This window comes from Gracilinanus agilis, chromosome 2 (assembly GCF_016433145.1).
Source record: "Gracilinanus agilis isolate LMUSP501 chromosome 2, AgileGrace, whole genome shotgun sequence".
In the NCBI taxonomy this organism is placed as follows: Eukaryota; Metazoa; Chordata; class Mammalia; order Didelphimorphia; family Didelphidae; genus Gracilinanus; species Gracilinanus agilis.
Genome location: NC_058131.1, coordinates 706,404,413 through 706,420,671, shown reverse-complemented (window position 1 = coordinate 706,420,671; position 16,259 = coordinate 706,404,413).

Below are 16,259 nucleotides of genomic sequence, written 5' to 3'. Positions count from 1 at the left end.
GAGAGAGAGAGAGAGAGAGAGAGAGAGAGAGAGAGAGAGAGAGAGAGAGAGAGAGAGAGAGAGGATGAGAAAGATAAAGACAGAGAGAGGGAGAGATGGATAGAGACAAACACAAAGAGAAGAGAGACACAGACAGAGACAGAGAAGAAAGAGAGAAAAGAATACACTTGGTCCCTCCTCCTGAGGGTGATTTTGTTGAGTGATCTTGAGTTCAGGCTGAGGGGCTTTAATTCTGTTATCTGGGGGCATCAGAGCTACACTCAGAGACAATAGTTAGCTTGCTGGTTGGTAGATGACAAATTTTTCTGTCTCAGTAACTTTTTGTTTTTAAACTCTTCCTTTCTGTCCTAGAATCTATACTGCTTATTGGTTCCAAGGCAGAACAATGGTAAGGACTAGGCAATGGGGGTTAAGGGACTTGCCCATAGTCACACAGCTAGGAAGTGTCTGAGATTCGAACCCAGTACCTCCAGTCTGTGGGCCTAGCTCTTCATCCACTCAGCTGCCCAGCTGCCCCTTGTCCCCATAACTTTGGAAGACCATCTTCCAAGTCATAGGCATGATCTGAACCGAGGAAGGAAACATTCACCCAGAAGAGCACCCTCTTCTGGGACGCTAGCCCCAAATCTCCCAAAAGTCTCTCAACACAGGATACAGGTAATAGGGAGCTCCTAAGTATATTGAGGTGAGGAGTCACTTGATAGATCTGAATTTGAAAAATCACCTTGGCAGCTGTGGCAGATGGACTGGAGTAAGGAGACCCTGGAGGCCAATGTGGAGGCCATTGTCAAAATGCAGAGAAGAGGTGAGGAGGGTCTGAACTTGGCTGGTGGCTGTGTGGGCAGAGAGAAGGGGGCAGATGCCAGAGATTCTGGGGAGGTACATTTGCGTGAGGAGCTGAGGTTGACGTCAAGGTTGTGAACTTTACCCAGACTTGAGAGCAGGTTGTGTTTCTACCATGGGGCTTGACTTTATTTTTTTTAACCCTTACTCTCCATCTTAGAATCAATATTGTGTATTGGTTCCAAGGTAGAAGAGTAGTAAGGGCTAGACAATGGTGGTTAAGTGACTTGCCCATGGCAAGAGGTCAGATTTGAACCCAGGATCTCTGGCCTCTAGGTCTGGCTCTATATCCAGTGAGCCACCCAGCTGCCCCAGGGCTTGACTTCTGTATGTGACTGTCCCCACCCAACAGCTGCCCCCTGGATACAGAGTATTCGAGAGCCCCATCCCATTGGAGGGTACTGAGACCTTCCAGGGTTGTTTTTAATAACCAACTATTCTCGACACTTCAGACATCCCAGGCAGAACAATGGGAGCACTGTGAAGAGTTTTCCACAAATTTCATTCAGTTGGATGCAGTCAAAACACTATAATTCAAAGCTTTGTGTGTTTCCCCTCAAAAAACAAAACTGAGATTGTTACTATTCAAACATCTCCATAGCAGGAAAGAGTTAACACTGGCTCTTTGTTCTCCCATTCCAGAAGAAGGTTCTCATTCCTGGCCAGTGCCCGAGCTGTTGAGGCAGGCAGGACTCTCCCCTCTGGTCCACCTTCTCCGCTGGCCCCAGAGCTTTTCATTCATCTCCAAAGCAAAGTGCCAGGCTCCGCATTTTTACACTTGGACGTTGGAGGTGGAGAAGGTCAGGCAGACATCAATGGAGAAGTCCCACATCAGCAGTTCTGGTGGTCAAAACTTTTCCATGTGAAAAGCTGGGACTCTGGAAATCCCTGACTCTCTGGGTGGGAAGGGGCCCCAGGGACCGCCAAGCTCAGCCCAGCCACACCTGGCCTAGAATCCTGGAGGATTCGTGGGTTCCCTCATTCATTCACCGAGCAGTTAGGAGGCAGAAGTAGTAGTTAGCATTGCCAGACACTGTGCTGAGTGATAGAGATGAAAGGCAAAGTGAGTCCTGCCTTCCGTGATCCTGGCTTTCTTTGGGGAAGAAACGCTGGCAACACAGTTAGCTCTCCCCTGGCAGGACCAACTTTTATCCCTGGCACCTGAGGAAGGACAAAAACTTTTGGCATTTGCAGTTAGTGCCTCCAAAGTCAAGTCCATGTCTAGAATGGTACTCCTGGGGCCACCAATGATGGAGGAGAGTCCTCTCTCTCAGCTGATCAGTAATGTCTTCTTGGCTAATCCTGTCTATTTAAGCTCTCTTTGGAGTCCTTCTGGGCAGCTAGGTGGTTCAGCGGATCGAGCACCAGGCCAGGAGTCAGGAAGACTCATCTTCCCGAGTTCAAATTGGGCTTCAGACACTAACTGTGTGACCCTGGATAAGTCACTTTACTTTGTTGGCCTTAATTCCCTCATCTGTCAAATGAGCTGGAGAAGGAAATGGCAAAAACTCTCCAGTATCTGTGCCAAGAAAACCCCAGATGGAGTCATGAAGAGCCCAATACAACTGAGAATGAGCAACAATGATGGAGTTCTGTGTGCCACTCAGACAAAAAGGCTTGACAAATGATCATCTAACCTCCCGGAAGGACTACCTTCCTTTGGAAGAAAGAGCCTCCACCTAAAGGGTGATAGGACCTCAAGAGCTGGAAGGGACCTGGAGGCCATCAAGTCCACTGAATTCCTAAAAAAGAAGCCTTCTGCCACACAAACACCAAATGACACACCTGCAATAATGCAGAGGGCAGCCTGGCTCATACGCAAAAGCCAATAGAAACTCTTTAATGAAATAAATATAGAATAAAAGAGAGATAATATTACATGTTAAAAGTAAGTCAATATGCAGCCTGCAAAAATTCTTCTGTACTGACTAGTAACTTCCAGTTTGATTTGACTTTGATATTCCTGCTCTAGAATATTCTCCACCAGGAAATGTTTGGTCATCATGTGAAGACCTCCAACACGGGTGTCTTCCTTCCATCCATGGCATCTGTCCCAAGGCTGTCCACTCTACTTCAGGACCCCATGAATGATAGGAAATTTTTCACTAGATCATATCTCAGCCCATTATTCCTTTCAACAATTCAACTATCCTCAACAACAATTCTTCTCTCTGTTATTCCTTTCAACAATTCAACAAGTATTTTTAAAGTGCCTACTAGGTGCTAGGGACCTTGCTCAGGACTTAAAGGCAAAAATGAAAGACTGATCCCTGCCCTCAAGGATCATATAGTCTTTTGGGGAACAAAACACTTAAATAAACACAAAAGGGACACAAAGTTATCCAAAGGAATTTCAAGGGCTAGAGAGATCTGGGAAATTGGAACAGATCATCTGATACACAACAATTAGTCCTTCTTGTCCTTCTCCTTCCCCTTTCCCTATTCTCTAAGGAAACAGAGAATATGTTTTAGCTCTGCCCTGCAGGGCTCAGTGACACAAATTTAATTCTTCTTCTAAATGTAGTTGTTTTTATTATTGTTTAATCATTTTTTAGTCATGCCTGACTCTTCATGATCCCATTTGGAGTTTTCTTGGCAAAGATGCTGTATTGGTTGTCCACTCTCTTCTTCAGCTCATATTATAGATTAGAAAACTGAGGCAATTAGGGTGAAGTGACTTGCTCAGGGTCAAGTATCTAAAGCTGGATCTGAACTCAGGTTTTCCTGACCATAGGTTCAGTGCTCTATCCACTGAGCCACCTTGCTGCCTCCCAAATGACAGCCCTTGAAATACTTGAAGACAAAGATCTTATCCCTTCTGAGTTTCTTCTCTTTTCCACTGGTCAATGGATCATTGTATGACCTTGGATGAACATTAAAGACCTTAGAAATCATTTTTCATTCCTTCCACACTAAGTAAAAGATACAAACCTATCTGTGCTTGTGGGAATGAGTACAAGTGACTCTGGAAACTTCCCTCCTATTTCTGTGAGGGACCAGAGGATGGGCCAGAAGGTCCCAGAACTGGGTTGCTAAGCATTCCTCTCCTTCATCACCCTCTGGATGGTAGGGATGCTCTCACTCCAATGATAGCTTCTGGAACTTTATTTCAAACAGAAATCTTCTGCTACTTACTGATAGGATTCAATGTTTGTCAAGATCTGGCTTGGCATAAATATGTGAGAAAATGTCAAAATAATTGACAGCGTCAAATCCAAGATAAGGTAGTTTCTCCTTGGAAGGTGATTGCTGGAAATATTCCCCAGAAAGCCTTGTTATAAGGATCATAAGAATTTTGAGTGGAAAGGAACCTTGGAGATATTTAATTCCCTCCCCTCCCCACAATGAGGGAGAGGAGGCCCAGAGATGTGAACCAATTTACCTAAGTAGTGTGCAGCAGAGCTAGAATTTGAAGCCAGCTCTGTTGAGCCCTTCCCTTGCCCCAAATCCCCTCAAGCAATCTCCTGAGTTTCAAGCCAATCACTAACTGCTTCCAGTTTCTCCTTTCTTTAATCTATCCTCCACATGATGACCATTTGGATGTCCTTTGCATGAGTGTCAAGGTGGAACGTGAATTAACTTTTCTTAATTCCAAGTCCCAAATGCTCTACACGACATCCCACCGTCACTTTTATCTATGTATATAAAATATAAATAACACAAATATTGTGAGGCTGGCCGACCCACTAAGCTGCCTTGAACAAAGACCTTTCAGAATTCAACTCTCATTTTTCTGTTTGTTGGGCCACTTACCCAGCATTAATGGTGCTTTCATTAAATCATCTCCCACAAATTAACCTTTCTGCTCATGGCCCAGGGTTGTTTTCTCCCAGAATGAGAGCTCATTCTTGTTCTTTGCCCTTCTCAGCAGACAATTGTCTATGCCAGAAGCACATGGTGCCTCACTCAGACATGCTAGCATCCTGGGACTGCTCTAAACAGGGTGGGTGAGAAGCTACTGTCCTTTACCTTTAAATGATTTACCTATTTCCATGAATCTTTTTCAGCCCCTGATTAGGCACCTGATCATTTCTGAGCACTTTGCTAGCTTCAGAGGAGACAATGACAGAACTGAAAAGGACCTTTGCCCTCTAGGAGGGCATCTCTTCATTTCTGTCTTCGTGTCCCCAAAGTCTGGCATACAGTAGGCATTTGACAATGTAGGTTGATTGAATTATTATTAGAATAGACTTAGAACTAGAGGGTCCTTACAGGTGACATACTCCAGGGATCTCCAAGATAAGGGCTGTGGCAGGACCTTCAATGGGTATGTGACCCACCAGAGAATTGAGAATGTATGAGGAGATGGATCACATCTCACCCTTCCCAGAGAGTCAATGATTAGGTTATCTCTGAGAGAACCATGGCTTCCCTTCTCTAATTACTAACCAATCATCCCTTCTCCAGCCATTCTGTCTTCTAATCACAGCTCCCAACCTTCTTCTTTTGGGGCCATTATGAGCTGCCCCTCATTGGAACTCACAGCATGAGTGATGGTCCAAGTGTTATTGGGAAGCTCTCAGCAAACCTCCCCACTTGCCCCTAGATCACTGGGGGCTGTAGCATGCCCTTCAGATGACAGGTTCTTTTTTCAGGAGCAATGGCCCATGAAGAAGGGTCCCATCTCCTCTTCCTCCTCTTTTCATGAAGGGTTAGAAAGAGTGAGTCTCATTGAATGACCAGGCCCCATTTGCCTCAGTTTTCTCATCTGTAAAATAAACTGGAAATGGAAACGATGAACCACTCCAATATATCTAGTCAGAAAGCCCCAAATGGAATCACCAAGAGTCAGGTATATTTGAACAACATCAAAGAATGTGTTTATATGAAAAAATCTCTTCTGAGTTCAGACATAGAGCATACTATAATGGTTTTGGAGTCAATAAGACCTGAGTTCAGATCCTACCTAATGCATCTACTATTTGTGTGACTCAGGGCAAATTACTGAATCCCTTTGAGTCTCTGTTTCCTCATATGTAAAATGAAGGGGCTAGACTCGATGGCCTTAAAGTACCCTCCCACCTCCAAATCTAGGATCCTGTGACATCAGAGAAATTCACTTTTGCTTTGGCTATTTTTGCTTTCTCTGTGGTGAGACCTACAGAAAAACATGACTGCCACTGAAATGCTGTTTATGGTCACTACCTAGTATCTTAAAAAAAAAAAAAAAAGAAAGGAAGGAAGGAAGGAAGGAAGAAGGAAAAAAGTAAGGAAAGAAGGAAGGAAGGAAGGAAGAAGGAAAAAAGTAAGGAAAGAAGGAAAGAAGGAAGGAAGGAAAGAACGAAGGGAGGGAGGGAGGAAGGGAGGGAGAGAGGGAGGAAGGGAGGAAAGAAGAAATCCACCTGATTGGTTAGATACATGGATGAAATTAATTAAAAAATTAACTTCCTAACAATAATTATTTATAAGCTTGCTCCAACCCCCAAGACACTGACATTTCTGAAAAGAATAAAGTATTTTCACTCACATTTTCTTTTTTTAATTTTATTTTTCCTTTCCAGATTACAGATAATACAATGTTTGATAATTGTTTTCTGACATTTTGTAAACAATGTTCTCTCCCTCCATCCTTCCCCTCCCTCCTTTCTGAGACAGCCAGTAATATGATATAGGCTGTACATGTGCTGTCATGCAATATTTCCACATTCTCCATGTCGTGAAAGAAGACATATGTCATTTATATAAGAAAAAAATTCACCAAGGATGTAAAATGGAAAAATCCCTTTTTTTCTCCAAAAGGTATTTTGGACTGTTAAAAATGAAATAGAAATCTATTTTAAAATATCATTTAATTCATAATCATCTCATCCTTCTCTGTTGCACATGCTTTATAATGTCAATAACATTAATAAAATTTATAATTACACATATATTGGGGGAAGTGCTCAAAATTTTTCCCTATTGGGAGTGAGTGCACAAAAACACTTGGAGACCACTGACAATCCTCCTCCCCTTTGTCCCTCCTCCATTTCACAAATGAAGAAATTGGTCCCTGAGAAGAAAAGTATTTCTCCCAAGGTCACACAGAACCTGAATGACAAAATTCAAACCCAGTTTCACTGACTGCATATTCAATATTCTGTCCACAAATATAAGACCTACTATGGGCAAAACACTATGCCGGACCCTTTGGGACAAATAAAGAACTATGACACATTTCCTGCCTTCAGGGACCATGCAGTATAATTAGAGATGGCAGATAAACATGAATAGGTAAATAAGAAATAAATCAACAATATGCAAAAGGAAAGAGAGAGAGAGGGAGGGAGGAAGGAAGGAAAGGAATTGTGAGAAGCGATAGAGGGAGAGGAAGAAGGGGGGAAGAAAAAAAGAGAGAAGAGGTGTAGAGGAAGAGGAGAAAAGGGGGGAGAGGGAAATAGGGGAAAGGTAAGGGGGAAAGGGAGAGGTAGAGAGAGAAACAGACAGACAGACAGAAAGAGCACTGTGGTCTGGAGATATGAGGCTAGACTCTACAGAGGAGGTGGGATTCAAAAGATTCAGATATGTAGAGAGGAAGGAGTAGGAGGAAGGAGGGCATTTCCAGCAGGAGGCATAATATGAGTAAAAGTACAGAAGTGGTAATTACAAAGTCCTTGCAGGAGACAGTGAGTAAACTAGCCTGACTGGCCCTAAGGACATTCATGTTGGCAAATCTAGAGTATTTCTTTTTAAGGGAATATGTAATTCTTAAGCTTCATGTCCAGTGACCACCGTCTGTGCTTCACCTGGCTCTTGGCAAGGCCCCACCTTGTGGCTCTAACTCATGAGTTCATTGGGTCACAGATTTAGAACTAGAAAAGTCTTAAGAGGATGAAGAGTAGTACTCTTTACTACTCTCTCAAAATCCCTTGAAATTACTCTTCATCCTCATTATGAAATCACATTTCCCAAATCCTTCCCCTTAGTTTTCTATTCATCCTTAGACCTTTATTTTCCTCCCTGCCCATGAAACCCATGGTACTACTATTTCTTTTTTTTAATATAATTTAAAACAATGCATACCCTTATGCCCTCTGATCCAGTAATGCCACTACTGAGTCTGTATCCCAAAGAGATTTTTTAAAAAAGGGAAAAGAACCTAATTGCACAAAAATATTTACAGCTGTTCTCTTTGTGGTGGCACAGATTTGGAAACTGAAGGATGCCCATCAATTGGGGAATGTCTGAACAAAGTGTGGCTTATGATAGTGATGGATTACTATTGTGCTCTAAAGAATGATGAACAGGATGATTTCAGAAAGAGTTGGAAAGACCTTCATGAACTGATGCAAGTCCAATAGTATATTTAGTGATCCACATCCATAACTCCCTTCTGTGAAGAAGGGAAGGAACCTACATTCTTATATATCTTCTTTGGGGCCAAATCTGGTTATTGAATTTCCCAGAATTCTATGGTAGTTTTAAAGTTGATATTATTCTTTTCATTTCCATTGTTGTAGTCATCATACATTTTTCAAATTCTGCTGACTTCATCTTACATCAGCTCATATATCTCCCCATGATCCTCTAATTTAACATTCATTGCTTCTGCTTTCTCCTCCTCCTCCTCCTCCTCCTCACCTTTCATTTTAGAACCATTAAGTATGGGTTCTAAGGCAAAAGAATGGCAAGGAGTGAGCATTGAAGGATAAGTAACTTGCCCAGAGTCCCACAGCTAGAAAGTTTCTGAGGTCAGATTTGATCCTAGAACCTCCCATCTCCAAGCCTGGCTGAGCTTCTTGGAGTATGATAATATTCCATTATCTTTGTGTTCCACAATCCATCTAATCATTGACAAATGAATGCCCAACTACTGTGTTTCACGGTCAGTGCCTTCAACATGACCCTCCCTACCACCCCAGAACCCTTGGAGTTCCATTCAGTTCAGTTCAACAAACATTTTCTCTGTCCTGTTTGCAGCTTACATTAAGCTGGAGTTGAACAGTAGAGTTTGGAGCAGGGAACATCAGCTACTTAACAGCTGTGTGACCCTGGGTAGCTTCTTGAATCTCAGTTTCCTTATTTGTAAAGAGAGAGAGAGAAATAGTTGCATTCAGTACCTCTCAAGACTTTTCCAACTTATGTCTTATCCTCTGAAATAAACCCAGAAGATGCCCAAAGTAATGCCAAGTAATATCTAGGGGGAGAGCATTCTACCTCAGAGAATTTAGGAAAGGCTCCAGGTGGGAAGAACATAGCATTGGTGCCGGTCTTTGAATGGAGCTCAGACTTACAACAGGCAGAGATGAGAAGGGAGATGCCTGGAATAGCCAGTACAAGAGCTCAGAGATGGGAGAGATAATACTTGGGGCAAGGGACATTTATCCATCCTGGAATCTCTCAGTGCTGCCTCTCCTGAGCTCCAGCCTTCATTCCCAATGCTTTAAGACAGGGGTCAGGAAATCTTTTCTGTAAAGAACCAAATAGTAAATATTTTAGACTTTGTGGGCTGAGAGGCAAAATCAAGGGTATTATGTGGGTACTTATATAAGAAGAGAGAAAACAAGTTTCTATGCATTTCTTTATCAATTAATTCAAAATATAATAATATAATAATCAAGTACAATTTTTAGTGATATAGGCGGTCTCCTTGTGAGAAGAATGGAATTCTTAATTGGGGCTTAAAGTTAACATTCCTTATCATTAAAACTGATTGCAAATGTTCATCAGTGCTGTTTTGAAATAGTATTTTATGTATTTCATGTTTGGAAATATCTTACCCCACAGACCTGTACTGCCAAATACTATTAATCCATGAGCACATGCCTTAAATTGAATTGCAAGGGCGACAGTCTTAGACAAATCTCTGCATGGACACATTTCTTTGGTTGCTGCAATCCAACATGATTTAATTATTTCATCATGAGAATGTCTTGGTAATACTTTTTCTCACCTCCAAGTGAAAGTTTGCTTTGTGTGAGTTCTTGGTAAAATAATCTTTTAGGTAAACATATACTTTATGTTTGGGCCATGTGGTCAGTCCATTCAAGTTGTGCTCTGCAATAGTCTTAATGCTTGGAATTTCAGCTCAAGAGAGGCTCTCAGTGTCTGGTACCTTACCTTGCAGGGTGGTCTTCAGAATCTTCCCAAGATATTGATTGTGAGACATCAAAGACGCTGGTACGGGACCAGGGGGCATGCCGTGCCCTCCTCAGAGAAGGTGCTGTGTTTTCTGAGCAAAGCAGAATGTCAGTAGGGCACAAAGAAAACATGAGATGTGCAAATCCAGAGATATATCCATCCCATGTTCTCATGAACATCTGCCCAAACTGTGATAGAACCTTCCAAGCTCACACTGATCTGGTCAACCTGTGATGGAGCCTTCTGAGCTCACATCAGTCTGATCAACCTGTGATAGAGCCTTCTAAGCTCACATTGGAATGATCGACCTGTGATAGAGCCTTTCAAATTCACATTGGTCTGCTCAATCTGTGATAGATCCTTCCAAACTCATACTGATCTGCTCAATCTGTGATAGAACCTTCCAAGCTCACATTGGTCTGGCCAACCTGTGATGGAGCCTTCTGAGCTCACATTGGTCTGCTCAATCTGTGATAGAGCCTTCCGAGCTCACATTGGTTTGATCAGCCATGGACAAATACACTGTACTCTGACTGCAACGTCATGATATCATTGGTCCTCTTTAAAAAAAAAAAAAAAAGACAAACAACAATTATTCATCATTGGTCACTTAGATCATGGTTATCTTTGTCTGTGTCTTATCTCCCCCATGAGGCTCCTTGAGAGGGAATGATCTACCTGGCATTTGTGGTTTGCAAAGACCCTTACCTGAATTCTCTCATTAAGAGAAACTGAGGCCTGGACTTTAAGAAATTTGTGTGAGGTTCCAGACAGAGGATACTTGGCACTATGCATTACACAAGACAGTGTTCAGTAAAGATTTGCTGAACGGATAGCTCTTACCCAATCCACAAAGATGGCCCTGGAGCAGTAGGGAAGTTCACTTAAATGTCACAAGTGATGGCTCCACTATTCTCTGCCCAGGGCACATTTTAGCTGGAAGATGATGAGCAATTCTGGACTTCACATTCTAGGGGGAAGTTTTTTAAGCTAGAATATCCAGAGCAGAGGCACCAGGGCTGTGAAGGGCAGAAGAGAATCACTAGAAGGACGGATGCTTGAAAAGATTCAGCAGGGGGCTAGTATCTGAGGGGCTCTCACGTAGACAAGTCATTGGATTAGCGTGGTCCTGCTTGGCCTCAGAGGGAAGAACTAAGAATGATAGGTACAAGTTTAAAGAGGGAAATTTAGGGTTAATATAAAGAAAAACATTGTCAAATAATTTGAGCTGTCCAAAAGTAGGGCAGACTGCATTCTCAAAGACATCACAATCCCTGGATATAGGGAGAGGAAGGGGGCATACAATATGTACACATAAAGTAAATATAAAATAAAGACAAATTAAATACAAATAAATTTTTAGGATGCACTAACAGCCAAAGGAATCAAAACTGGTCTCTTGTAGGAGATGGCACTTGGAGTAACATTCAACAAGCAGATAAGAGAAATGAGGGAATTCCAAGCAAAGAATGCCCAAATAAAGGGGAATGGAGGCAGGAGATAAGATGGCTAACAAGGACAAAAATGAAATAATCTCTGACCTTTAGAAGGCCAGTTTGGCTAAAGCTTTGGATGCAGGAGGAGGAGTAATGTGTGATTAGCCCAAAAAAGATAGACCGGATTCAGATCGTGAATGACTTTAAATGCTACACAAAATCTGTATTTTATCCTAGTCAATAGGAGGTCACTGAAACTTCTTGAGATGAGGAATGACCCAGGAGAGTCTGTGTTTTAGGAATGTCAGTATGATGGTTCTACCCTGATGGATTAGAGAAGGGCAAGGTAGAATGCGAGGAGACTGATCTGGAGTTACTGCCTCTGTCCAGGTAAAAGGGACTGGTGTGTGTGTGGGGGTCATTTGAATGGAGAAGAGAATGATGTTAGGGGTGTTGTTGGGGTAGGAATGACAAAACTTGACAACTGAATGGATTTGGGACTCAAGGTGAGTGAAGAGTCTCTGGAGTTATGAACCTGGAGAAACAGTTGTGCTCTCATTAGAAATGGGACAGTTAGGAGGAGTGAAGGAGAGAGAACTCGTCTCATTTTGGATATGTCGAGTTTGGGATGCTCATGGAAGCATCATACTGGAAACATTTAGCAGTCAGAAATGTGAGTCTATAGCTCAAGAGACAAGAGGGTTAGCATGCCTATCAAGGAAGTCATCTGCATAGAGAGACAAGCGATGGCGTCGCCAAGAGGGTAGAGAGCTCAGAGGACACAGGATAGAGATATACGGTAGGTGGGACATGCATGATGACCCAAAAAGGAGAGGAGAGACAGGTAGCAGGAGAGCCCGAAGAAGGAGATGCCATGAATCTAAGGACAGCCCATGCCCCATTTAGCATCAAAGGTGGGAAGAAAGTAAATAATGAAGTAAGAGAAATTTTTAGAAGTTTGATCCTAATTCTGAAATGTTCTCTTCCTTCAAAACTCATCTCAAGTTTTGCCTCCTTTATCAAGTCTTTCCTTTTTCCCTCCCTACAAGTGATCTCTCCCTTCTTAAATTTTCCTAGACCAGGGTCAATTGAGAACCTTACAGTGCTATACAAATATTAGCCATTATCTCATCATCATCATCATCTGGCCCATCACACCTTACCTGTGTGCATGCTCTATCTCCCCAGTGGAATAAAAGGTCCTTGAAGGCAGGAACTGTAATATTATTTATTATTTCCCTAATATAGTGCCTGGCATACAAGAGGTGCTTAATAAATGTGTATTAAATGGAACATTTATACAGGATCATCCTTCTGCTTGTACAACTATTCCGCTTATATAAAACTACTCACAGAAAAGATCTTTAAAATAACTTTTGCCTTTTCAAAGTGAGAGAGCTGGTCTATTGAATGACTCGGGTTCTTCCATACCTAACCTCCCTCTCTTAGAATGTGAGCTCCTTGAAGACAGGGGTTGTTTTTACCTTTCTTGGTATTCTTTAACATGATCGCTGGCACATGGAAAAAGTTTCCTAAATACTTGTTGACTGACATACGAAGGTCTTATTTTCAAATCCTTTCCGGTTAGAACATTCTCTTCTCTCCTTTAAGAGAAAATTTTATTCTTGTCCTGAAATTCTACAATGAGGAAGTTACTTCTCCCTTCAGATGTCAAGGAAAGGCTCCGACTCTGGGCTGGGGTGGATTTCCGTGTTTACTCAATCCACTATAATCCAAATGAGCATCCTCCATGTGCAAGACACAGTGCTGGACACCAGAGATGCACCACCCGAACCCAAACAGCCTCTGCCCTCAGGGAGCTCACATTCGAGTCACAGGAGAGAACATGTGTAAAAGATGCCTTCTACATTCGATGCCAGCTTTGGGGAGGCGAGGAAGAGCACTGCTTTCTTCTTCCTTTTTATGGTCAAGCAAATGCAATTCCATGTTGGTCATCGTTGTGAGAGCAGAGTCCTACCCAACCCAAACCCCAAAATAAAACCATAAATACACGGATGATGACCCCAACAGTTGTGAAAGCATTACCAGCAACGAGGGGGATCCAGAGAGGTTTCCTGAAGGAAGTGGCCCCTGGGTTGAACCTGGAAAGGAAAGAGCTCGAGATTCTAAGAAGCTGAGGTGAGAAATGAGCTTCTCCGCTGCATAGAGGCTCCGGGGTGAACAGGGGGGCCATTTAGCAAGAGCCAACTTTGCCCTTGGTGGTACATGCTGTGTGGGAGGAGGGGGTAACACCTAGAGAAAAAAAACCATTAAAAATAATCATTTATTCCAAGGGTGCCCGTTACCAAAAGGATTCTTCATTTTTTTGCCCCATCACTCTCTTGGCTTCCTTTTGGCCTTTTCACACTCTATTTTGGGCCGTTTGCTTACATGAAAGCCTCAAAACGTACAGTCAGAGTTGCCTAACTCGGTAGTAGGCCTGCAAAGGAGGCAGTTTTGTTGTGTATTTTTTTTTCTTTTTTTCTCCCACTCAAGGCATTCCCCCCTGTGGGCGTGTGATCTCCCCATAGCAGAGCAAGAGGTGGTGTGGCCCCGACCGCAGCCATCGACCCACTCGGAGGCTGCAGGGCTCACCTGAGGCCCCGGCTCGCTGGGGAAGGCCGGCCTGGCGGGGCGCCAGCCCTTTAACCACTCCGGGCTGGGCCCCCACTCCTGCTCCCCTTCTCTTGTGGGAAGTGAAAGTTCCCCAGAAGCACAGGCCAATCACGGGCAGCCGGGAAGAAGGTTCAGCGAGCCCTCTGGGCCGGCAGAGATGGGTCTGGTCATGCATGTTGGCACCGGTTCCTTCCCACTGTCTAAACAGGCCCCTGCTCGCTAAATGCACTCACTGAGTTCCTAAGCCTTCTCGAGGGCTCCCACCACTTCCCCAGAGGCAGCCTATGTAGGGCGGCCTGGGAAGGGGCACAGATCCTGGCTCTGGGACATCCGAGCTATGTGACAGACCTTGGGTGAGTCCCTCGTCCTCTTTGGGCCTCGGCTTCCTCCTCTGTAAAACGGGGGGACCAGATCAGCGCTTTCTGGGGCCCCTGCCAGCTCTGGGGCCACTTGGCTCAGTCAATAGGCATCTGATACCTCCGAATCCAACCACAAACCCGGATCACTGTGTAAACAAAGGAAGAAGAGGCCGGGATGAGCAAAAGGAGCATCCCCAGGCCGCAGGCCCAATTTCCTTTAGGTCCTTCTAAGTCCTCATAAATTCCCAAGATCATGAGCTTTTCTTGTTTATCCACTAGAATTAACTCACGAATAATCTTCAAAAACAGAAAAGCCACTGAAAATAAAGCCTTGGATAAGGAAGGCCTGCTCACAGCCCCTCTCTGACACTTGCCGGCTCTATCAACTCTGAGGCTTAGGAAACTTTCTCTTTTTTTTCCATTAAATTTAATTGTTTTCAATGAACAAAAATCTATTTTTGTTTTCTCTCCCCATTAAAAAAACCCTTATAAGGAAATGTGGAACTGTGCCCAAAAGGCTATACAATTGAGCCTGTCCTTTGATCCTGTAGTACCACTACTGGGTCTGGATACAAAGAGATCATAAAAAAGGGGAAAGGACCTGCTTGTACAAAAATAGTTACAGCTGCTTTCTTTGTGTTGGCAAAGAATTGGAAGGTGAAGGGACGCCCATCCACTGGAGAATGACTGGACAAATGGTGGCACAGGACGGGGATGGACCCCTCTTGCGCTCTAAGGAAGGAGGAGCAGGATGGTTTTGGAGAGGGCTGGGAAGATCCACATGAACGGATGCAGGGCAAAATCAGCAGAACCGGGAGAGCAGGGCACACGGGAGCAGCAATACTGGACGATGACCAACCAGGATCCACAGAGCTGCTCTCAGCAGGGACAATTCTGAAGGATTTAGGACAGAGAATGCTCTCCACCTCCAGAGGAAGAACTGTTGGAGTCAGCTGTGGGTCAGAGAATACTCCTTCACGTTGGCTTATTTGCAGCTTTATTTTAGGGTTTTGGCTTTATATGAGTGTTCTCTTACAACAATGGCCAATATGGAAGCACATTTTGCGTGAAAATACATGTATAACCCAGATCAAATGGCTTACCGGCTCCGGGAGTGGGGAGCGAAGGAAGGGAGAGAGACAATTTAAATCTTATGATTTCGGAAAATGTATGTCGAAAATTGTTATTACGTGTCATTGGGAAAATAAAATAGCTTTGAATTTTAAAAAATCCTCAAAACAAATGTGAAGAATGAAGTAAAATAAGTTCTTATATTGGCCGTGCACAAAAAACATCTCATTCTGCATCCTGAGTTCAAGAAACTTTCTAAGACCATAAGCTAGGCAGTGGCTAAAAGGTCCCTCCCTGGAGCATAAGCTCTGGGACGATGACCAAAGCCTCTGAGAAGACTCAGAAGAGTCCATCTCCTTTCCAGCTGCACCAAGTGCCCAGAGGCTCATCCCCTGACTGGCCTAGGAGGAATCCTTTTGGTCTTCTCCGGTTAGGCTGAATAATAAATAAGAAGTAGATGTGCCCAGGCAATCAGACAGACAGAACTTCTTGCCCTCTTTTATCTCCTGGATTCTGGGTTATTCACTGAAAAAAGGATTCTTTTCCCTGAGCACTCGCTGAAAAACAAAGGGACCTTTGTTGACATCACATTGAACACAACTGAGAAGGCCCTTGGACCTGTCCTTTGAAAAGAAATGGAGGGGCATCTAGGTGGCACAGTGGGCAGAGCTGCAAGCTTGGAGTTGGGAGGACCTGGGTTCAAATCTGATTTCAGACACTTTCTGGTTGTGTGACCCTGAGCAAGTCACTTAACCCTCCAGCTCTTCTGCCTTGGAAACAATACTTAGTATTACTTCTAAGAAGAAGGGAAGGGAAGGGAAGGGAAGGGAAGGGAAGGGAAGGGAAGGGAAGGGAAGGGAAGGGAAGGGAAGGG